The sequence below is a fragment of the Ceratotherium simum genome, chromosome 17, assembly GCF_057802395.1.
Source record: "Ceratotherium simum simum isolate JZ-2026a chromosome 17, ASM5780239v1, whole genome shotgun sequence".
NCBI classification, from domain to species: domain Eukaryota; kingdom Metazoa; phylum Chordata; class Mammalia; order Perissodactyla; family Rhinocerotidae; genus Ceratotherium; species Ceratotherium simum.
Genome location: NC_141916.1, coordinates 31,975,233 through 31,998,734, shown reverse-complemented (window position 1 = coordinate 31,998,734; position 23,502 = coordinate 31,975,233). Strand labels below are relative to the sequence as shown.

The window sequence follows — 23,502 nt, the reverse complement described above, 5'->3', positions numbered from 1 at the left end:
CAAGGCCAAAAAGAGAACTTGAAATTAAAATGAATAATGTTGCACATAGCTGCAAATACTCCATGGTTCAAGCTGCGGCTAGATGGAAAATAAGAAAATGTTTCTGTTCCAATTTTGCTTTCCATTTCCCCGAATTTTTTAAAAGAGTGCTTATTATGGATAACATCCAATCTGTACAGAGGTAGAGAGAACAGCACAATGAACCCCATGTACCCAGCACGCAGCTTCAACAATCATCAACACGTGTCCAGCCCTGTTTCATCTATATTCAACCATCCCACCTCACTCCCACAGGATTATTTTGAAGCAAATGTCAGACGTCATATCATTTTAAAAGTATATATGTTAGTACGTATTTCTAAAAGACAAGAACTTTTTTTAAAAAGTATAACCTAGGGGCCTGCCCTGTGGCCTAGTAGTTAAGTTCAGCAGTCTACGCTTCAGTGGCCTGGGTTTGGTTTCCAGAAGCGGACCTACACCACTTGTCAGCTGTGTGTCATGCTGTGGTGGTGACCCACATACAAAATAGAGGAGGATTGGCACAGATGTTAGTTCAGGGACAATCATCCTCAAGCAAAAAGAGGAAGCTTGGCAGCAGATGTTAGCTCTGGATGAATCTTCCTCAGCAAAAAAAAATATATATATATAACCTCCATACAATTATTACACTTAACAAAATGAACTGATTCCTTAACATCATCATATATCCAATCAATGTTTAAATTGCTCTGATAATCATCTTGTAAATGCTTTTTAATAGTTGTTTTGTTTCAAATCAAGATCTAAACAAAATCAGCACATTTAATTTGCTTAAGATGTCTTTTAAGTCATTTTAAATCTATAGTGCCCCTTGCTTCTTTTTCTTTTTCCTTGTAATGCATCCATTGATGAAGCTGGGTCATTTGTTCTGTAGTTCACCACATTCTGGATTTTGCTGATTGTGTCTCTGGGTTATCAATCTACTTGTACTTTTGTTTTCTGTCTTTTCTGTAAACTGGTAGCTAGACCTAGAGGCTTCATCAGATCAGCCTCTGATCGTTTTTTTGGCATGAATACTTCACAGATGGTTTTTTGTACTTCCATTAGGAGACTGTCTGGTTTTCTGCTGTGTGGTACTAAAATTGATGAGTTGGTTCTGGTGTTGTCAGCCTGATCAATCTCCATCAGCTTTTGACCTAGTATTTTTAGCAGCTGTTGCTGATGGTTGCCCTAGATCCAGTATTTCAAGAGGAGGAGGTTGTAACTTTTCAAAACAAGTTTTAAGAGCCAGGGTGAGGGTGTGATGAGGGACAAAGCTGTGCCATCTTCCTGCAAAATTTGATCAGCACCAGAGTCTTCACTAATTTGGTGGGTACATAGCATCGGCCTGGACACCGTACGCAGGCAAGCCTTACTACTGGAGGATGCAAAGGTAACCCAGGCCCAAGGCCAAAAGGGAAAAAGCAACAGTCAAGCTTTCAGCACACACTGCACTATTTGTACTTTAACATTTGTAGAGGAAAGAATAGTGACACACCACTGAAATATGCGCATCCTCACTTTCACTTCTTTCATCCCACTTACCCACTGAAGCTTAAGATTAGGGGGAATGAATAATCCCTCTCCTTGACCCTCAGTCCCATCACTGCTGAAGATGTTCCATTGCCAACCTTGGGGGGCTAGGAGGAGAGGGCAGAGATCAGGCGGGTGGAGCTGGGAAGGGTGTTCCAGACCGATAGCTACTGGTACATTCTGTTCAACTGGACATTAGTTGCCAAAATCTTTTTTTTTTTTTTTTTTTTGTGAGGAAGACCAGCCCTGAGCTAACATCCAATGCCAATCCTCCCCTTTTTGCTGAAGAAGATTGGCCCTGGACTAACATCTGTGCCCATTTTCCTCTACTTTATATGGGACACTGCCACAGCATGGCTTGACAAGTGGTGCATCGGTGCTCACCTGGGATCTGAACCTGCAAACCCTGGGCTGCCAAAGCAGAGTGCACGCACTTAACTGCTGCGCCACCGGGCCAGCCCACCAAAATCTTTTTTTAACTGACCAATATATAACCTATAAGAGAACCAAACTCAATGGCATCATGAAATCTTGGGGATGGATATGAATTATTAGAATTTAACCTTTGCTCATAGTTTGGCATGACTGCTATATTGTAATTGATCTGTAGGAGCAAACGTAATGGAGCATTAGACTGGTATCACAGTAAGAGTTTTCCTTGACTCTCTCCCAACTAATTAAGGCGAGTGCTACATCCCTACAGGTGGTCATCTCAGTCAGTTAAATATGAACATTCATAATGGCATTAGACCCCACACATAGATGAGCCTTGTCTTTCCCCATAGTGTTCTTGGTAATGTGATGAATGAGTGAAAACTTCCTCCTTGGAAGGTCATTAGCCATTTGTGTGTGTGTGGAATTTGTTTCAAAGACTCTTTGAGGTAGCATGGGAAAACCAAGAAAGCATTCCAGTTGGGTTAATAGAAAGATTTAGCCCCTCTGTGGTAGCTTTCATTTTGAAAATTCCTTGCAAACATTAACTAATCCATCTGGCAATCCTTGGAGGCCAGTTACACTCTCTACATTTTGTTCTTTCAGAGTTTAGAGAAAGAGATTTGGCTTCTATCTCATGTTTGTGTGCCCTGGTCTCTCTCTTTTCCTGCTTTGTTTATACACTGGAAGGCTTCAGAAGTCAGATTTTCCTGCTAATTAGTAACCTCTCAAGGCAGAGAAAACTATTTTTTCTGTGTAGTGATTAGTTACTAAGGACATGATCTTGAGGGCTCTGACTCTGGGACAATAAACAGTGAAAGTAAACATTGATGAAAATAGAAGCCCTGTTCTGTGGGCATTTTTTTTTTCTGTAATAAAAATGAACAATGGATGAGATGTAAGCAAAAATGTCAATACAGTAATTACAACTCTGTTGACTTAGAATGTTTTCCAAGTGACATATGGACTATATTGGTAATAAGAGTTTCTTTGAAGTGATTTTATAGCACCAGCTATGTCCTTAAATTTTTGAAAGAGTATATAAGTACAGTTGATTACTAAGGGCAAAAAACTTTTATTGAATGAGCAAGCATACACACAGAGATATACAGAGTGTTCAAAGGATGATACAAAACATTTCTTTTATTTTCTCCTTGAGTTTACTCTCAGTTGTACCTAATCCACCTCGAATGATAAGCAAGGGGAGTCTGTCCTCTTTTGTCTCCCTTTTCCTTCCTCCCGCATTCGCTCAGTATGGATTGAGTGCTTAAAATGGACTACACACTTTTCCAGTTGACGGGACTAGAGCACTAAACAAAAGAAAGAACCTGCCCTTACTGAGCTTACAGTTGAAATAATAAATAAATATAAATATTTGTGTATATATGTATATTTATATTAGGTACACATATAATATATGCATTTATTTATGTAAATATTAATTTATTTTTTACATATATTTACGTAATGCATGAATCTGTGTCAGGCGGTGATAGTCCTGTGAAGAGGTAAGGGAAGACCTCAAAAATAAGATGATATTTGAGCAGTGAGAGAAAGGAAGTAAAGGAGTGTGTCGTTTGGCTATTTAGGGAAGAATAACTCAGGCAGAGAAAAAGCAAGTGCCAAGGCTCTGAGGCAGGAAAGAGCTGAAATGTTCAAAGAACAGCAAGGAGGCTGGCAGCGTGGGCCAGAGGTAGAGTCACATACAATGACATCAGAAAGATAAGGCAGTGTGTGTGTGTTTATGTGTACAGGATCAAGCCTCCATCTTTTTAAGCCTCACTTACTGTCCCCTCTCCTGCCATGTTTCTTCTTCCACTTGGCCTCTGATTCTGTTGACAATCAAATGGTTGTGTCCAGTTTTCTTCTTGATGGAGCCAGGCCATGGATGGTGAGGGACAAAACTAGAGAGAAAAAATTCAGGTTCTTTAGATGCTTCTGCGTGTGTTTGCAGGGGGTGAGGATTAATGGGAAAAAAATAGACTTCTAGTCAATAAAGAGCATACAAGACATACAAACCTTTCTTTTACTAATATCACCTCCTCTTAATGCCTAGTGTTTGTGCATTTTTATGCTTACAATCTTTGTCTCTTCTCCACCTTACCAAACACCTTCTTCTGCCATCCTACCTTGATATGAGTCAGGGAGGTGATGGGGCGGTGGAATATTCTATCCTGCTACAATTATCATCAATATTTCATTTCTTCACTTATATTAAACTACAACTTATAAAGTTACAGAGTAAGACATATAATAAATAAAACAGCAATTAAAATAAAATATCAGGTGCATTATCTTCCCCTTCTCTAAACTCCACCCTCCAGGTGCCAGAACAGAACATTTGTTCTGGTACATTTTTACACTTGCTGAAAAGAAACACTGTATGTTTGAGAAATAAGTTACATTAGACATTGTTTCAAGTTGCAGAATATTTCGGGCCACTTGAACACCAAGTCGCAGAATAAGCATAGGCAGATGATGCAGAGCATAGACTTTTTCACTTGCCAAAGTTTTGTCCAGAGTTGAGGAGCAGAGTCAAGATTCAGAATTCACTGTTACGTTATGCTATGGAAATAACTACAAGACGAAGTTAGGGATTGATTCTAGTTTTCTATTTTTTCACCACCTCAGAAACTTTGAGTTGAGTGATAGCTTATTATTGGCCAGAAAAAATATCTCAGTTTAGGGGCCTGCCCTGAGACTTAGTGGTTTAGTTTCTCATGCTCCACTTCAGCAGCCCTGGTTCAGTTCCCAGGCACAGACCTACGCCAGTCGTTGGCAGCCATGCTGTGGTGGTGTCCCACATACAAAATAGAGGAAGATGGGCACAGATGTTAGCTCGGGGCAAATCTTCCTTAAGCAAAAAGAGGAAGATTGACAACGGATGTTAGCTCAGGGCAAATCTTCCTCAGCAGAAACAATGTCTCAGTTTGTACTTCAGAGGAATTGTGGCCCTTATTACTTGTGAGAACATGAATACTACAGAATTTGGTCCATCCTGTGCCTTTCCATCATCTCCTACTATCACACCCTGCATGTGCTAAGGCTGGATTTAATCTTACGGGATGCAGAGATCAATTTAGAAATTCAGTACTGAACCAAATCCTTTGTCAATAATGATTTTAAAATGATTTTTAAATGAACTAATTTGCTCTCAACATTTGTGATTAGGATAATCACTCTGTTGGAATGTATGTACAGTAGAGATAAAGGGTATTTAAGCGGTGAAGGCTGATTATTCCATTTTCTTCTATGAATAGTTAAATGTTTATACACCAGGAGGACCATAGACTGAAAATGTACTTGGGTTTTCCTTTGTGACTCTTGCAGATTCAAGCTGGACTAGGTATGTTGGTTTGCAAGAAATAGAGACATAAATCAGAAAAAAACCCAGTCTAATTTGATTGTTTAAGAGAATTAGTGCCATTGGATCTATTTTTTTATAGTTCTCTATTTCCAAAGTCTTCTAATGTGGTTTCCCTGCATAACGAGACACATCACTGAATTTTATTTATGAGCTTTTTTATTTTATTTATTACTCATAAGTAAATTTTATTTATTTATGAGTAATAAATTTTATTTATTTATGAATACCAAATAAATTTTTCCGGTATTATTTAGTTTTTAATTACAATCTCACAGGGTATCTTGAGACTTGGGGTTATTTTTATTATCATTTTACAATCATGTGGGTACTTGTAAATGGAGAACCTTGGGTGGCGTTGAGGGTAGGAGTGACCTGATTCACCTAATAATGACAACAACGAGATATCCTTTGTTCATGGATATGAAGCAGTGGAATCCCCACAGCAGGGCAATTTGAAGGCTTTTTTTTTTCCTAGTGGAGGTGACCACCTGTCCCAATGTATCCACACATCCGTTCATCCTTTCCTACATCAGTCCCTTCATAACCAACACAAATCATAGGCCACAGCTCTAGGACCTGGAAAACAAGCCAAATTTTCAGGTCTACACGAGGACAAATCTGCAGCCTGGCCAATGGAGGTGATCATCAGTGATAACTTGGTGAAAATGGAGAGGTTGGGTGGGGTGAGGTGGGGCTAATGCAACTCCTCACCTTGAGAGGTGGCTGTATTTATCTCAGGGATGAGATACCTGTTCTCAGCCTTGCTCTTGACTAACCTCCATGCTCATTCATATCCTGCCCTCCCCACATCAACCTGCTCACCAAAAGAGCACACAGATATCTGACAGAAAAACAGAGATTGTCAAACAAACCTCTCTCCCAAAACACTTACATCCCAACAAGAAAGGAAAAATAGAATGTGGGCCACTCTTAGTTATTTATTGCTGTATAACAAATTACTACAAACTTAGCAGGTTAAAACAACCCAGGTTTATTATCTGACAGTTTCTATAGCTTAGGAGTCCAGGCACAGCTTAGCTGGGTCCTCTACAAGGCTACAATCAAGATGTTGGCCAGGGCTGGGTTCTCAACTGGAGGCTTGACTGGGGATGGATCCACTTCCAAACTCATTCAGTTCTTGGCAGAATTCATCTTCTTGTAGCTGTAAGGCTGAGCTCCCTGGCTTCTTGCTGCCTATCAGCCAGGGGTTACTTCTAGCTCCTATAGGAACTGTAGTGCACAGTTGCTTGCTAAATGGTCCTCTCGAGAGGCTCCCTCACAACTTGCAGCTTACTTCTTCAAAGCCAGCAAGGGAGAAAGTCTCTAGCATCAGTTTGCTAGCAAAATGAAGACTTATATAACATGTTGTAATCACAGGAGTGATTACATCACCTTTGCCTAATGGCTACAAACATGTTCACCCCCCATCAAGGGGAGGGGATTGCACAAACACATGAACAATAGGAGACAGGAATCATAGGGCCACCTTAAATCCTGTCTACCACATTACTGTGAAATGATTATTTGCTCATTATACCTCATTCCAAATAGGTTATGGATTCAATTACGGATATACAGTGCAATACAGCAGATCATTGCACTGACATAGATATACACAATAAACTGAAGAGTAAACTGGAAGGAATTTTGCATCTATCTGAGCCATATTTAAGGTCAGGTGATTTATGAGGCATATAGATCACTTGGGAATACTTTTGCCAACTCCAGAAAAAAGCAATCATGATATTTAGGGGAATAAGCATCATTAGTTGATCATTATCTTAATAAATAAGTATAGAAGAGATCTGTGAGAATTCATCTTCAGCTTAGTCCAGGATGTCTTGGTAATTTGCAGTACTCATTCCCCTTATGTTTGCATGAACCATAATGAAATTTGCCCCAAAGTCTTTGGATATTTTTAATTGGAAACGATGGTCGTGTGGGTAATGGCCCAGCTGTTTCACTGCCTGGTACAAAGCCATGTCTACAATAGGTGCTCAGTAACAGTTGAATGAAATGAGTGAGAGAAGAAAGAAGTGAGTCCATGAGTTTTGGCTGCTTGTATCTCAGCCTTCCTGCCATTTAGCATAGAAAGCTGTGCAGAGGAGGCTGTGGTGATTGAAACAACTCATCTCCGGTGAGGATTTCATCTGGTTTGTCACTCTGAAGTCTCCAGAGAGGGACCCTCAGAGCCAATTAATACTAATTACCCACCTGGGTGGTGACTGTGACTTCTGCTTCAGTTCCTTTAGAAGTGAGGGTTGGATGGAATTTAGGCAAAAGAAAAACTGGGAGGGGTAATTTTCCAAGGAATGCAAAAGGACATTTTGTGGACAAAGGTGAGGAGTCAGGTGAGAAGGGCAGAAACCCAACCTGAGTATCTGCGAGTCGGGAAGCCAGGCCATCCTTTAAGCTGTGCTGAGTGGAGCTCAGATGCAGAGCTTGGGAAAGTGCCAGCAAAGTTTTCTGCAAGCGCTCCTTAGTTATCTGAAGGCTCCTGGACACATTCATCATGATCTTCCCTCCCATAAACGGCCCCTTACAGTTCTCTGCAGAGTGATTCATGGTCAGGGTGAAAATCATAGGAAATTGCCTTCACACAAAAAATCTGCTCTCTGGCTCCAAACAGTCAATAACTCCCTAGCCCCAGGAGACACACTTTTTTCTCCTACTCTTAGTCATTTTTTTAGTGATTTGTCTGGTCGTATACTGTATATGTTATCTCAGAGACTCTGCTGCAGTCTTCGACTTTGAGACTGTTAAGCAGATTTTCACTCAACATTCCTGTGAGCTTCCTTGCAAATCACTCTCGTTCTCCTTCTAAAGGCTACCTTTGAATGATTAGTAGAATTTAACTGTTTCTTCTTTTTCCTTCTATTTTTTGGGGAGCGAATACATACTTCCTAAGAAAGTTCTAGAAATCTCCCATCCATCTAATTCAAACATTTCTTGATGTTATCACTTCACAGTTGGGTTTCCTCAAGAGGCTCTGCGTGGCCCTGTGGGGGGTATTCAGGTCCTGAGGTCACTCTGGGATGGAAGGATCAGAGGTGAGGAGCAGGGGCAACATCCGGGATGTAGGGGCAGAGTCAGTGGAGTCCACAGGAAGATGATGGAGAAAGAAGGGGATGGAATTGTGGGGTTGGATGTGTCAGGAAGTGGGAGCAATGTGAACAAACCCTGGGAGTGACTCAAGGGAGGAGAATTTGTATGAATCACAAAGAGTTGCACAGTCTCACTTGACATCAGAAGGCATTCTTAAAAATAAAATTTTTAAAAAACTAGAAACTTTAAAGAATCTATGAACTTATAGGAATTTTTTTTAACTTGGCAAAGAAGATTTAACTGATATCCATTCACTTGGGTCTCTGTCCTTCATCCATGCCTCTGTTTGTACCTCCATCTACCACAAGGCCCCCGACTTGTTTCTTCTAGTCTTCTCATCCCAGTGAGATGTTTAACTTTGGGAAAGTCATTTCATCTCTAAAGGTTCCTGTATCCTCAGCTATAAAATGAGGGGATTAGATCATTGCTGGCTAAGGTCACTTCTAGTTCTTCAGTAAATTGATTTTATCATGGCTAGTGTCCCCTGTCAGATCCCCAGAATGATGGTGTGGATTTCACACCTACTCATTCTCTGATGAGCCCGGGAGCCGGTCCACTCTGTGTTGGAGGCAGCCCACGTGTGCACATGGAGGAGCGCTGCCGCAAGTTCCAGATCAAGAGTCTTGAGTCTGGGACAAGTGGAGGCTGTGGAGTGATTAACACTGACCTGAGTGTGAGGCCAGGCTCTGCCATTCACCAGCTCTGAGCTCACCTCGTTCAGCCTTGTTCCTGCACCATAGTGTAGGGTCATTGTGATATTGAACCACGGCAGGCCACAGGAGACACTCAGCACAGTGGCGCATATGCGAAGCATCGAGCATCTGTCAGCTGTTGTCACGGTCTTTGTCATCATCATCGTCATCACCATCATCAAGAAATTGTCACAGCATAAGTCCAGAGGCATAATAAGTCTCCTGTCTCCATTTTGTAGGAATAACCAGACTCTTTAAAAGACTTAAAAAAAGACAAAGAAAAAAATTGACTGCCTTTTTTGAGTCTCTATTTTTCAAGGTCCAGGCGTGTTTCCGTGATCAGAATCTATGTCTGATGCTACTGCCGCTTATGAAAATTAATCATCCCCCCTCCCCACCTCCCTTCATCCTTGACTTCAGGTGATGGGGAGCTTGTTTAAATTCTTGTCATAAGAGCTAATGGTAGTAACATACTTTCAGGTTTTTAACGCATGCACATAGTTTGGGAAGTCAGTATGTTCAAATGTAACAGAAGAGAAGAATCAGAACATAAAACTACTCCATTTGTTAAAACTGAATATTCATTAAAGGAAGCAAAGAATGGGAAAATTCAGTGACTTATAAACAAGCATTACAGTTATCACTAAGCAGGCAAGCTACAGAAGGAAAACATTAGAGATCTTTTTAAAGGAGATTGGAAATTTAGCAAAAATAAGCTGGAAATAAATAAATCACCTTCTTTTGTTGTTGTTCACAAAACCCCTTCCTACTGTTGCTTGATTTCTCCATCCTTCTACACGGTGGTGGTTGGAACAAAATAGACACTAGAAATGCAACTTTTTATGGTGGCCATCTGAAAGTCAAAGGCCCTTGAGCAAAGTCTTTCTCAAGGCATTCCTTTTTGTCAATTATTAATATATAACCTGTGAAGTTATTCTCCTTGTCCCGAGTGGAATTTTACACAAATCCCTCTTCCTGAGATTATGTTTAATACTAAGTCCATTGTACCTGGAACACTGTAACTGGTTGTCTTTTGACATAGGTCTGACAGAGTTTTTCACATCATTTAATAACTTAACTTTTTAAATTTGCCTTCACAAGATAAATATATTTTCAAGAATCAAAGTATTTAATTAACAAAATGACTTACTAAACCTGCTTCTCACATGTTTATTCTTGTCCCTTAAAGAATCTCTAAATTGGAAAAATTGGATAATTGTGTTATGGAAAGAGTAGAGATCACCAACAGCTTTATTTCTTTTTTTTGATTTAAATGTTTTTATTTTTACTCCTTGTGATTCTGACCAAGATTTCATAATCTGTATTATTAGCTCAGTGTGCCAAAAATAATTGCTACTTTTTAAATGGTAAAGTCAGTTTTAACCTGAAAGATACTTAATGCTCCATACTCTTACAAAAGGAACTCATTACCATTTAGTCACCGTATTTCTGAATTTCTGAAAATTGTTATAAAGGTCAAAAGTCATTTTTATATTCTGAATCCATCCTGTCCTTCTTATTTCTGTTCAGAACATGGAATTCTGTTTAAAGGAACACACTCTTTTCTATCCTAAGAAATAATGGAAAACACAATTAAGGATAAAAGCAGCTAAAGCAAGTTCACTACATGCAAAGCCTGTTGGAAATTGCCTAATGCATTGGAGACTGACATGGCTAACGTCAAATTCTTAGTGTGTTTCTATTTAGCCCTAAATGTGCTACCTAAAGCGCCTGTAAAAGTGAGGCAAACATGATGGACACAACATCCTGAGGGAGAAAACACTACCAACAATAAACCAAGTAAAAAGCAGTTGCCTATTATATAGGGGGGAAAATGAGGGCTATGCTTTATCTCTGAATCTTTAGATAAACTATATAATTTTTGTATGTGTTACTTTTCACACTTGGAAATTTTGATGATGACATGGTCTTCTACCTCTCTTTCTGAAATGTTATGAGAAAGAATTAGATGGTATATGTAAGGGACCTGAGGGCGTTCAGAAACAAAGGTGTAATGGAACTGCATCTCTCCCTGAATACCAGCTGCATCTCACTCATCAAAACTGCACTGCGGTCTTCTGCACAGCCTGTCCCCTCACCACAGTCTTCTCCTTCTTGGTGATGGAAAAGCCATACGACCAGTTGCTCAGGACAAAATGTTTGACAGCTGTCTTTCTCTCAACCATTATATCCAATCCATCACTAAATATTTTCCGATCTGCCATGAAAATATATCCACTTCTCACTGTCACCCTGGTCCTAGTCGCCATGCTTTCTACCACCTTACCTCTTTGCTTCTAACCTTGCATTTTCTCCCCACTCTATTCTTAGAACAGCAGCCAGAATAACACATTAGACATGTGTTAGACACATCACTCTTTTGCTCAAAATCTTCCAGCAGCTTCCCATTTTACTCTGAGTAAAAACTTAGGACGGCAATCAAGATCCGACATGGTCTGAGCCCGATTTGCCCAACTGTTACCTCTCCCGCCACCTCTGACCTCCTCCTCGCTTGCTCAGCACCAGCTACGCGGTCCTCCTTGCCTCTCCTTGAAGACAGTGGGCACCGTGCTGCCTAGAACCTTTGCCTGGGCCTCTGAGGCCAGGAACACGCTGCCCCAGGGTTCCTCCCTCAAGTCTTTACTGAATTATCCTCTTCCCACTGAGGCCTCCCCCAGCACTCTGTGTAAAATTGCAGCCAACCCCCACCCACCCTGAAGCCCCGCATTCCTGGCACCCCTTGTCATGCTCTATCCTTCTTTTTTCCTGTAATACTTATACATTTTTAACTACTACATAATTTACTAATTTGTTTGTCATATCTCTTGACCCCACTCCCCATCCCAGTTAGAATGTTAGCTTCATGGAGGTAGGGAAGTCTCCTTTGTTTGGCTCATTGATATATCCCAGGGACCATAGAATAGTGTCTGGCACATACGACACACTGCATCCAAATTTGTGAATGAGAGGATGATGAGTGGCCCTGGTTACTAAGAGAACCACTGCCAGGAATGGGGAAGAGGATTTTTAAGAGTACTCACACAAGGTAATTAAGGGGATTTTGTCTAATTATGATACTTAGCGTGGTCTTACTTGGAATGTAGTTTTATTTGTTCATCTCTACATCAATTTTGAAGTCTTTGGGTGCAGAGTAATATTGTATTCATCTTTTTGCCCAACAGTCCTTTGCATATAGTGGGTGTTTGCTGAATGCTTATTGAAACAAGGTTTATGGAAATGAAACAAAACAAAATTGAACAAACTTACCTTGCCTTGCACTTTGTATACATATTTATACATATATATTTAGTCAAATTTAAAAGATAAATATGTATATGTCTCCTAGATATATTTACACAAATCAATTATACTTGATCAGTAAAAATTTTCAGAAGAAACAAAAACCGAAAAAGAGAAGAGAGAGTAACAACTTATAGAGTAGGTAAATTTCTGGCTATTTCCTTCAATAAGCATAGTCCCAGAAGAGAGCAGAGGATGAGAGGGGTGAATTTGTCCTTCTGTCAGGCAATGGCAGTTCCTATGAGCCCTCATGGTGTGAGAATCTTGCTGTGGTAAATGAGATTCTAGTGTTTCAAGATATGCATTTTTCATACAACGTGACATCCTTACATGAGTCTTACTTTATCTAGTGCTCAATCAAAGAAATAGCCATTCATCCCAGTTCTGAAGAATGGTTTCTCTGGGTTTGGCTTCTTCAAAGATGTATTCTTCAACATGGAGCCTTTCTAAAGGATTTTCAAGAGTAATCTTGACTATGCATGATTTTTGCTTTATTTGCTGACCATAGAACCTAATCCTCATGTGACCCTACAGTAGTCTCTAAGCACCATGGTATTCCAAGTAGAGCCACAAAGATGGTTATTCCTTGTTGGAGATTAAATCCTAAGATATATTTAACAAATTGGACTCACTGGTGTTGCAGCAGAGGAAGTAGATGGACATTGTAATAAGGTTCTCTAAATGAATAATGATTTCTTACGATGAAAATGGTGATCTGCTGCTCTCATCTCTGCTTAGGAGAGAAGAGCAGGAAATGGGTTTAAAATATCGCAAGAAGGATGTATTTCAGACACAAGAAAGATTTGCCAGATACTGAGATGGTTTCTTGAGAGAGGTTTTGTGTGGAAACTTTTCTTTTTAACCTCATTCTGTCTGGGGTAGTTTATCACCAGCATTTTTCAAAGAGTGTTCTAGCATTATGCAGGATGCAAGAGGGTTTACTCAAAATAGGGATTCTGTCATCAAATAAATTTCAGATTATTGGAGAAGTGTTGATTTAGACATATGAAGGTGGGTGGATAAATTGTACAGACCTGTAATGGCCCCTTCAGTGTACTATCTAAAAATTGTCTAACTTATCTTATCCCTTCTCTCAAGAATAACACCAGCCATACAAATCTTCACAGAGTTATCCTTTAATAGTACCACCTAAGCAAGGATTTCTTTGGAATTTTTTACTTTAAAGTTATAGAGAGTTTCTAACCAGGCAACAGTAAGTGTAAGAGATCTTGCAAGGAAAGCCATCTGCTCACCTTATTGACTGTTGATTAAAAAAGAGACACAAAAGTAAAAAGGAAGGACAAAAGCACAGAATGAGGCTTTATATCATCTGTGTGACAGTTTACTTTAAAAATGCATCAGTGTCAACATGTTGCCTGAGTGTAAGGTTAACTTTAATGAACACTCTAGGGGTAGGTAGTTGGCTTTTAAAGGACTCTACTCAGGAGTCCATGCTCTTGAGGGGCCTCCACGTGCTCTTTCAATATTGCTGTCAAAATCCATACCAAAGGCTTATTCTTCAGGATGAGGGCTGTTAGAAAATAGTTTTATGCTGGTGAAATAAGTGGTGGCCAATATAGGCGGTTGGCTAGGAAGGTTGTACAGGTACCATCACCATTAAATGAAAAAGGTCTAAGATTGGCAAGCCCAGCAGACTTAAGGAGCTAGAACCTGGGCTCTGTTTGGTCCCATGTCCCCACACTTCGTGAAGGCTCTGAGCCCAACCTGACTAGGAGGTGGGCTGCCCTGCCTCAGAGTATTCTTACATTGTCCTCGGGGCGAGCTTTCCATGCGAGGTTGTATAGGAGAGCCTCAAGACAGTGGGGACTTCCCTGAGCCTACAAGGGTAGATGGTGGAAAATTCTTTTTATACTTGCATGCTAATAAGTGTTTGTACTTCCAGCTGCATTTTATCCAAGACTTGCTGTAGTGTTACATCCCATCTGGCTCTAAACACCAGGCACCACCAGTGTTTACAGAGGACCTGGCAATCTTTAAGCTGCCAAATTGGCTCTGGTTAATTTCCAACATCAGGACTCTGGTATTTGGTATTAAAAAGTGACCCAATGAGAGGAACATTTTTAATGTCAGCCTTCCTGGAATCACTAGAAAATTCTAGTCATTCAAATCTTCACAATTCCTTTTGACATTAGTAACTTTGGCCAGTGGATTCTAATCATCTATACACAGATACTATATATAGACAGACATAAGACTTTATTTAACAAGGGCTTTTTTGGGTAACAATTTAATGCCAAATGTTGATGGAAAACCAGTTTTACTGCTTGCTTTTAGCCAAACACATTTTTTTCTACATCTTGAAGGAATTTTCTAGAAAAAAGTAACTCCCAATTAGTGATCATTGAGCTGAGTTCTTGCTGTGCCTTTACCACATTTTCAAGCTTCGTGTGGATCATATAAAGTTTCCTCTTTCTTGGATACACTTTAAATATTTGGGGTGATACCATTTGATGGAAAGCAATCCCTTTATGGATGTGTCTTCCATGTCTTGATGCATGTGTATGTGAACGTCTGCTGAGCTCATAGAAGTACAGATATTTGGTGCCATTTTTAAACACAAGGCTTCTTTTTCTACCTATTGATAAATTTTATTAGTCAATTACAATTGCCCTTTTAAATGATGGAGGTAGGCTGTTTGAATATACATTCAATTATGGGGGAAGTGGACTGTATGGGGGAAGTGGAAGTGAGTTATCTGTAAAAGTAGCATTTTATACACCTCTTAAAAAGCAAAATAATCCATCACACTTTTATCACCATATGTCTCAGAAGTAGGAAATTGGGTCCTGTTCAAAGAGATGCAACATATTTTGGTTATAGAAGATACTTAGCACTGCTTAAATGCAGCATGGATAACAGAAATCATATCTACTATTAACAGGAGCTCCTCCAGAAGCTGTTTTGCAAGTAAATCTTTCTCTTCTTTTTAGCTGCTAAAATAGAAGCTTACTGGATTTATTGTTACTTTCATATGTCATAAAGTAAGCCAGAAATTTCTCACCATGTTTGTTTGATAAAGTATGATGAACATTTGATTACCTTCAGGAAATGCAGCTCTAAAATACTTGGATCATTACTAAGTGAGGGAAATTGTACATTATATTCGGTTTCTTTTCCTTATTGATTTCAGATTACAGAGCAAAGGTACCATCTTCCAGGTGACGATCAATAGGAAGTGGTAGAAGAATGAGATATTATGTCTCATAATTTTATAAATACACTGATTTTAATCTGCCTTCATCTGTCTATCATTGGTGCCTCTTGGCGGAGAAAGTTTGGCCTTGGAAAAGCAAGTTTTACTTTGGCTGGGAGAAGACTGAGGTGTATAAATCCACTTTTGTCTCCCAGGTATTTAGTTTCTTCATTTAAATTTTTTGTGTGTGTGAGGAATACTGGCTCTGAGCTAACATCCGTTGCCAATCCTCCTCTTTTCGCTGAGGAAGATTAGCTCTGAGCTAACACCTGTGCCCATTTTCCTCTATTTTGTATATGGGGACGCCACCACAACATGGCTTGATGAGTGGTGCATTTGTCTGCGCCAGGGATTCGAACCTGCAAACTCCAGGCCACCAAACAGAGTGTGCGAACTTAACAACTTCGCCACGGGGCTGGGCCCCTGAGTTTCTTCACTTAAATTTTATCAATGAATTTTAGAGCTTATGAAAGTCATAAAATGAATCACCGGCTGGAGCAGGGTAGAGTGTGGCAGCCATGCCGTTGAGGTCCTGAAACAACTATTTTCTGTCCCAGTCAGCTTTGTCCTGTTGCTTTCAGAGGAAAGAAAAAGCAAAATGAGTCATCTGTTCATGTCTGCATTTGAGATAACAATGTGGCCTGTGCTCGTGTCATGGGAGATTTGTCCTGAACCCCTCTGCAGCATGGCATTGTGCCAGTTTAATCCCAAATCAGAGACACAGCTGAATAGAAAATCATTAGGAAAGACGACAGAAGTGATTCAGCTTCTCAGAAGCAGCTTTTAACTTTTCTTAACTTAAGACGGCCCCCAGACTCTCTTGTCTACGTTGCGGTCTGTCTGTGTACGTGTCTGAGTCTGTCTGTATCTGTGTGGTCTCCCTGTTTCATCAGCTGTGCCCCGTGCTCTGGAAGCTGAGCTAGGAGTGAAGAGCTTCCAGGTTACACTTCGGCCCCAGAGCTGGAATTCATCTGCGGTAATCGACAGCATTGAGGAAAACTGCTGCTGTTCCGTGAGCCGCTTGGGCAGACGCGTGTCTGTGCCAATGGCAGCTGAGAGACTCTCTGGGCCTACATCGGTCACCTTGAAGACACTTACAGTGGTGTTAAGAGAAGGTATTTACCTCTTTACAGCTCAGGAGGAGACTTTTCTGCGTCCTCTCAAGCCAGAAAATGAAAAGCAAGCCCAGTAATAGCTGCCATGGGGAGTATATTAATATCTCACCTCTTGTTTGCACAAGTTTGCTAGGAGATAGGATAGGTCAGCTCTCCACACCTTTATTTTAAACTGATCATCCAGTTAAAGCACAAAAAAGTCATTCTCCTGAAGTCACACAGTTGATCATAGGTAGAATGATGTATGCTGTTAGTAGCTGTATTATTAGGTACTTTAATTCCAATCTCTATTTCCTTTCCTCATGTAATTAGGAATAAGTCAATTTCCATTGGACTCTTTTCCTAAAAACGAACTAGTCCCTTTGGAAATTAAAGCACTTCCTTTGGAAAATGTCCCAAAAGTCCATCTTTTTAGTCTCTTGGTCTTTCTGAGTTTCATCTAAACCTATTGGGCTGAAAAAAGCTATACATTGTTTAGCAAATTTTGTCATATCTGTGATCCCCAAGATCCAAAATTGGGCTGTCCTCCCAGTTTTTCTTGTCCTAGAAAATTTAGCTGTGTCCTAGTGAAAAAATGTTTTTCCAACTTCCCAATTTTCTGCTTGGCATATTCACTTGTATTTTGAAGAAATATCTTCTTAAATATTTTAAATCTGAGCTGATTGAAGAGGAGGAAGGATCAATAGTAGTATGGACAATTAAAGTTTAGCTTAAAGAATCATTTGTGAATTTTGTTTTCAAAACTATCTTCATGGAAATTGGACAGTTTGCCCTATCTTAGGTGGGATATTTTTCAAATAAAGAGAAACACAAGCTTGCTTCTTGCCTTTTCAGATCTGCACTCCCCACTAGAAATAGGGAGCGGTGGCCTCCACTGCTCCCCCACCCCCCATGGCCTCATATCAGAGGGTAACAATTTGGATAACACCAACTTTCCGAGCTAGAGGAACCTTTGGATCCCAGTCCCACTGGGCTGAGCTCTGAGCTCTAAGCCTCACTTGTCTCATTTTATAGTTGAAGCACCTTGAAGATGGAAAGGCAGATGTGCCTGCCCAAGGTGACCAATGGTGTATTAGTGGCAGGGGCGTGACTTGAGTCTGTACGGCTGTTCCTGATCTGAGGCTTTACTTTCCACGCATGAGGAACCTCCTCATTGCCTCTAGGTAAAGGTCAACTGCACAGCATGTCATAGAAGACCTTCATGATCTGTCTCCTGCCCACATGTCTAGTCTTATTTTCTGCCATTCTTCCCTTGCACTTCACACTCTAGAAGGACGGAATGGCTCTTAATTACACTGTGTGGCATTGGACACCTACCTGCCTTATACATTCTGTACCTTCTGCCTGGAAATGTTTCTGGAACATTCTGGAACCCCTCCCTCAATGTTTTCTGCCTTATAAGCATTCACTCATTTTTCACATCCAGATTGTCACCTCCACAGGATGCCCTTTCTACCCATTCCCCTTCTCCCACCCAATTTTCTTTCTTGCTCAGAATATTTATTCATTTATTGATTTATTCAACAAATATTTCTGCGCACCCACTAAGTACCAGGCACTGAGCTAAGCACAAAGTATGCACAGTGAGCACAATTGACCAGCTCCTTGCCTTCATGGAGCTTACAGTCTAGTGGAGACGTTACAGACTGTAAGCACATAGATAAATATGCAATTACAACTGGGATGATTGCCATGGAGGGAATAGAGGCTGTGCTTGGAGCCTGAAGAACCCATCCCCGTGTCCCCAGTAGCAGTGAGTGCCTTGGGGATCCTGCCCACTGCAGGGGCTCAGAGAATGAGGAGGGAGGCAGGCTCAGGAGTTGGGCATCTGCTGTCACCTGACACCTGCTTTCTCCCAACCTAGTGGCTGCTGAAGAGCTCAGCATTCTGTTGAGCAAAGGACATACACGTATGGTCACCATAGTGAGGAAGCAGCCTTTGGTCAGGCAAGAAGGGGTGATATTGGGGGTGTGAAGGCAATGCCTCTTTCAGATCCCCAGCTAGGCTGTTCTCTGATAACCTCGATGAGGGGCAGGGAGGAAGCTCATTGGATAACACATGATCCAGGACTATGATTAATGGCCTGGTGTAAGTGCTGTTAATACCTGCACTCGTCTTAGTTCTTAGGATTAATTAATAGGGTGTATTACATGGAAAGTTCTCTATGGTTTTCTTTTTAAACATTTTTTAAAAGAAAAAACAACATCATGCATTAAATACAGTAAAGTCTATTTTAAATAGGCCTCCCTTCAAATGTATCTTATTACATACACACATTGAAATGCAAACTATTTTTATGGTGTCCATTATAACATATTATTAGTAATAAACAGAATTTTTTCCTGGTATTTATAAATGACAGAAAAACTTCACAAATTAATATATACAATATCAGAGAAAGGCGCTTTCTCAGTTTAACGAATTGTAATGATTTCTGATTCAAAAAAACCTCATGGAACAAACACTTGCTTACTGGTTTAATTTGAGAGGTGCTAAGAAACTCCTTGCTCAAATGATTCCCCTCATTGGTGCTCCAAATTTTACCATTCTCATTTAATTTCCTTCATGCTAAGCTGTGCTTCTCCTGGTAGGCTTTGTGTGTGGGTTTGTTTTTTTTTCCAATGCGTTCTATTTCTGAAAGAACAATAATTCTCCAGGATGCCTTAGTGAGCTTGATTCTCTCCAGCTGCTTTGCTCCCTGGAAACGAGTTCCCTGGGGGGACAGGGATTCTGAAAGGAGCCAGACCAAGAAGCAGTGTTGCTATAGGGCCGCCCGGAACAAAGAGTAATGGTCCCTGATCGTGTTGTACAATTATCAGATGTTTCTGGGTGGCAAACGTGTGTCAGGGGGACGTGTGAATATTTTGATGTGCCAGAGGTTTTAGCCTGAGGGCTTTCTCTGATGAATTCAGCACACTGATCAAAAGGTTTACATTGGTCTAATTTAGTCGTTCTTCAATGAGAACTTAAAAATGAAAGAGATGCTTAAATGCTGCCGGAAGTGGAATTAAACCAAAATTAATTAGTCCTTCATTATTGTATTTTTCAGAGACTGCAGCACAAGGAAGTTTTAGTGGGCTTGTTGTTCCTGGTTTTCCCGTTCATTCCAGCCAGCAATCTCTTCTTCAGGGTGGGTTTTGTGGTGGCCAAGAGAGTCCTTTACATGCCTAGGTAATTATTGCTCACGATTTCCTCTTCACGAGACCTGTCCTCTGTCACCAGCATTGATAGTTCCAGAGGGACAGTCCTTGGCGTGTATAACAGTTAGATCCTTTTGGAGCTAAGGTGTTTATTACCTCAGCTCTAAAGACAGCCACAGAGAAGTCTGGAGGAGATCAAGTTTGCACTTTCACTCTAGTTTGCAATGGCTTACCTCCAGGTGAAAGCTCAACAGTTAAATGTGAAATATTGACTGGAGTATATTCAGGATTTTAGCAGCAGTCATTTACCACAATATCTATGTTTTATTAAACATAATGATAGTAATTTTCTAGAAATATTTAATTTGCATAAATTCATTATGTTAAGTAGCATGATTGTAATTAACTTCTTCCTGTCTCCTTCTTTCTTTCTTTACCTCTTTTTTTTGTATTTAATTTAAAAATGGGAAATATGTTAAATGAGTAGTCTGGGGGATCAGAATTGGGCACCCCAAAATGTGTCTCTTTGGCTTGATCATTTTTAACAAAAGACTCTGAAAGAAACTTGGACCTTCCCCCTAACTGCCTAAAAGAATTTAAGGTAGATAGAAGGCCTGTTCCAGGAAGGAGCTATCACCATAGATAACTATAGTGTAATGTAAAATTGGTGATATTTTAAAATAGGTGATATTCTGTGATAGACAGAAGGGCCTGAGCAGGCCCATTTTTATCAAAGTTCTGTCTCTTGGTTCACATTGCCTACATATGGCCCAGCAAACATTTGTTTAACAAATATTTACATTTCCATCTCCATGTAAATTGCCTTCCTCCCCTTTGAAGCCCCAGACCACTACCCCCAACATTCTCCTCTGTCTTTAGCTGAAAATGGTATTTAAGGTGGCGGCTTCTGACATTCTGGCAAGTTAACTCAGTTTTATTTAGTTTCTCCCATGTATACATGTTATTAAACTTTGTTTGATTTTCTCCTGTTATTCTGTTTCATGTCAATTTAATTCTTAGACCTGAGGGTAGAGGAAAGACCTGAGGGCAGAGGAATTTCCTTCCTCCCCTACAGTTGATTTCAGGTGGAGTACACACTAAAAAAATAGTAAGTATGCAGGGAAATATGTTAATTAGCTTGACTGTACTAACCATTTCACTATGTATATGTATATTAAATCATCATGGTTTATATCTTTAAATATATACAATTTTTATTTAAAAATAGATAAATGAAATTTTTTTGATTTTTAATAATTAAAATAAAAATGGGAATAATCTTAAGAAATCTGCTGCTGAGAAAAAATTAGTTTAAAAATTATAAAGGGCAGGCATTCAGACGTGAGAGATTATATAATGCACTTATCTCTGACTATTTGAACTGTGCTAAATCTTGTGTGTTCTCTTGTCTTATTCAAATGTGAGCATTCCAAGGCCATGTCTCTTTTCATATGCCTGGAAATGACCCTGAATCAAGGAATGGAGTCTTTATTCTGCCAATTATTAGTCATGTGTCCTGAAGCAGGACGCGAATCTTTTTTGGGCCAAGTTTTCTCATTTTTCAGAATCAGGGCATTTTATTAAATAATCTCTGAAGTTATCTCATTTTAGAAATGATATATAAAAATGACTATTTTCTGAAAGTCAGTTATCATAAACCAAACTATTATAAACAAATCATTATTTTTTATGATTTTGAGCTAGCAATGAAAGTGATCAAAATCATATATTTCAGTCAGAAATGAATTTCAAAATTGTGGATCACCTGGGCCGGCCCCGTGGCTTAGCGGTTAAGTGCACGTGCTCCGCTGCTGGCGGCCCGGGCTGGGATCCCGGGCGCACACCGACGCACCGCTTCTCCGGCCATGCTGATGCCGCGTCCCACATACAGCAACTAGAAGGATGTGCAGCTATGACATACAACAATCTACTGGGGCTTTGGAGGGAAAAAATAAATAAATAAAATTTAAAAAAAAAAATTGTGGCTCACCTAAGAACCAAGTACTTAATAGCTTTCCTGAGACATTTCAAGATCTTGTTTTCAATTGACTAGGGGAGCAGTCAGCTCATTACGTGCTTTAGAAGGCTTCAGCACAATTTGAGAAGCAGCTTATCGCTCAGTAAATACTATTTGATAAGAATAAAAATAGGTCAATAATTCTAGGTATTCTATGTGTGCCTTCTGCTCTCCCTCTGTTCTAGTTTCAAAGGTACCCAAATACACCTTCCTCTCAATTGCACTTTGAAATCTGGATAAAGAGAGGGGGACTGGCTATTTAGTATCCACTACCTGCTTAGCACTACGGAGTTCTAGGGTCAGAATTTCATCAGCAAAATATATAGGAATAATATTTTATTCTGATGACAAGTGCCAGTTTTATGGGTGTCCTTTTTGAACTGGCAGGCATGTTTATGGCTTAAATTGATCTATCATAAATTTTTTGCCCTCTTATTTCTATCCAGAAGGAGACATATAATTTTATGGCTCTTTTTTTTTGTGTTTCAGTCACATTTCAAATGACTAAAATTTCTTACAATTAAAGAAGTTGAAATAGTTAATGAGAGATGTCAAAATAAGTAATAGATTCTAATCATTCATGCTCATGCCAGAATAAGATAACTTATTCACTTTAGTACTAAAGAGCAAATCCCAAGCTAGTAGAAAACTTGAATGGGTTGGAATGGGGAAAAAGTAGACAGAATTAGCAAAGGCTGAAATGATATGTGTGATAGAACTTGTTAGAATACCTGAGAATACAGATGGAAAAATTGGATAAATAATCTGGGAAAGAGAGGAAAAACTAAAAATGGCTGTAAATTTTAAAAGAGATGCTCTTTATACTGTACAGTCCCTAAACTTACAGATACTTGAGACATGAGGAATTCGAAAAGAGTGACCTTCTGTTCTTTTCTAATGCAAATAAAAATTTCAAATCATATCTATCAGTATAAAATGAAATTTTTAACCAAACAAGAATCTCAGTAAAAATGAAGCTTTGTATTTATTTCTTGAGATACGATGTGAGGAATATTACATACAATATGTGGGATCTATTCTGATGCAGTATCTCCATGTGAATCTCTGATGCTTCAGAGTCGCTAAAGAAGAGAGATGCTTGAGGCTGAGTCTAGTTGTTGCCAATGTTATTATCATCAACAGGGGAGGCATTTTATGTTATCAGAAACTTAATTTAGGAAATGTAGTCAAAAGAACACTGAACTAGCTGGTAACTTTGGAAAATCATTGAAATTTGCCACATTACCACTTTCTGGTCTGTCAAATGAGAGAGTTGGCTTTCCTCAATGACTTCCAAATGTTGGTTGAAGGAACACTGTGGACTGTTAGTCCATGACAATTTTTACTGATCTGTGGCCACACGGGAAGTAAAAGAAGGCAGTGTGATGAGTTTTTCATAAAGCTAAATCTACTGTTTTTAAATTCTGAGACTACTTCTGTTCTACTTTATTACTGTTAGAATGTCCTTTCATTTATGAAATGATAATAAAGGCAGATGGTAATTTTATTTATTAACATCCCTACTTGGCAAAATTAAAAGTATTAATAATTATTAATTATTAATATTCT

General features: G+C 39.6%; 1 pseudogene; it reads left to right on the top strand.

Moving 5' to 3' along the window:
* Nucleotides 1-9,258: 9,258 nt before the first annotated feature.
* Nucleotides 9,259-23,502, top strand: part of LOC101387259 (protein O-mannosyl-transferase TMTC1-like) — a 97,912-nt pseudogene continuing 83,668 nt past the window's right edge.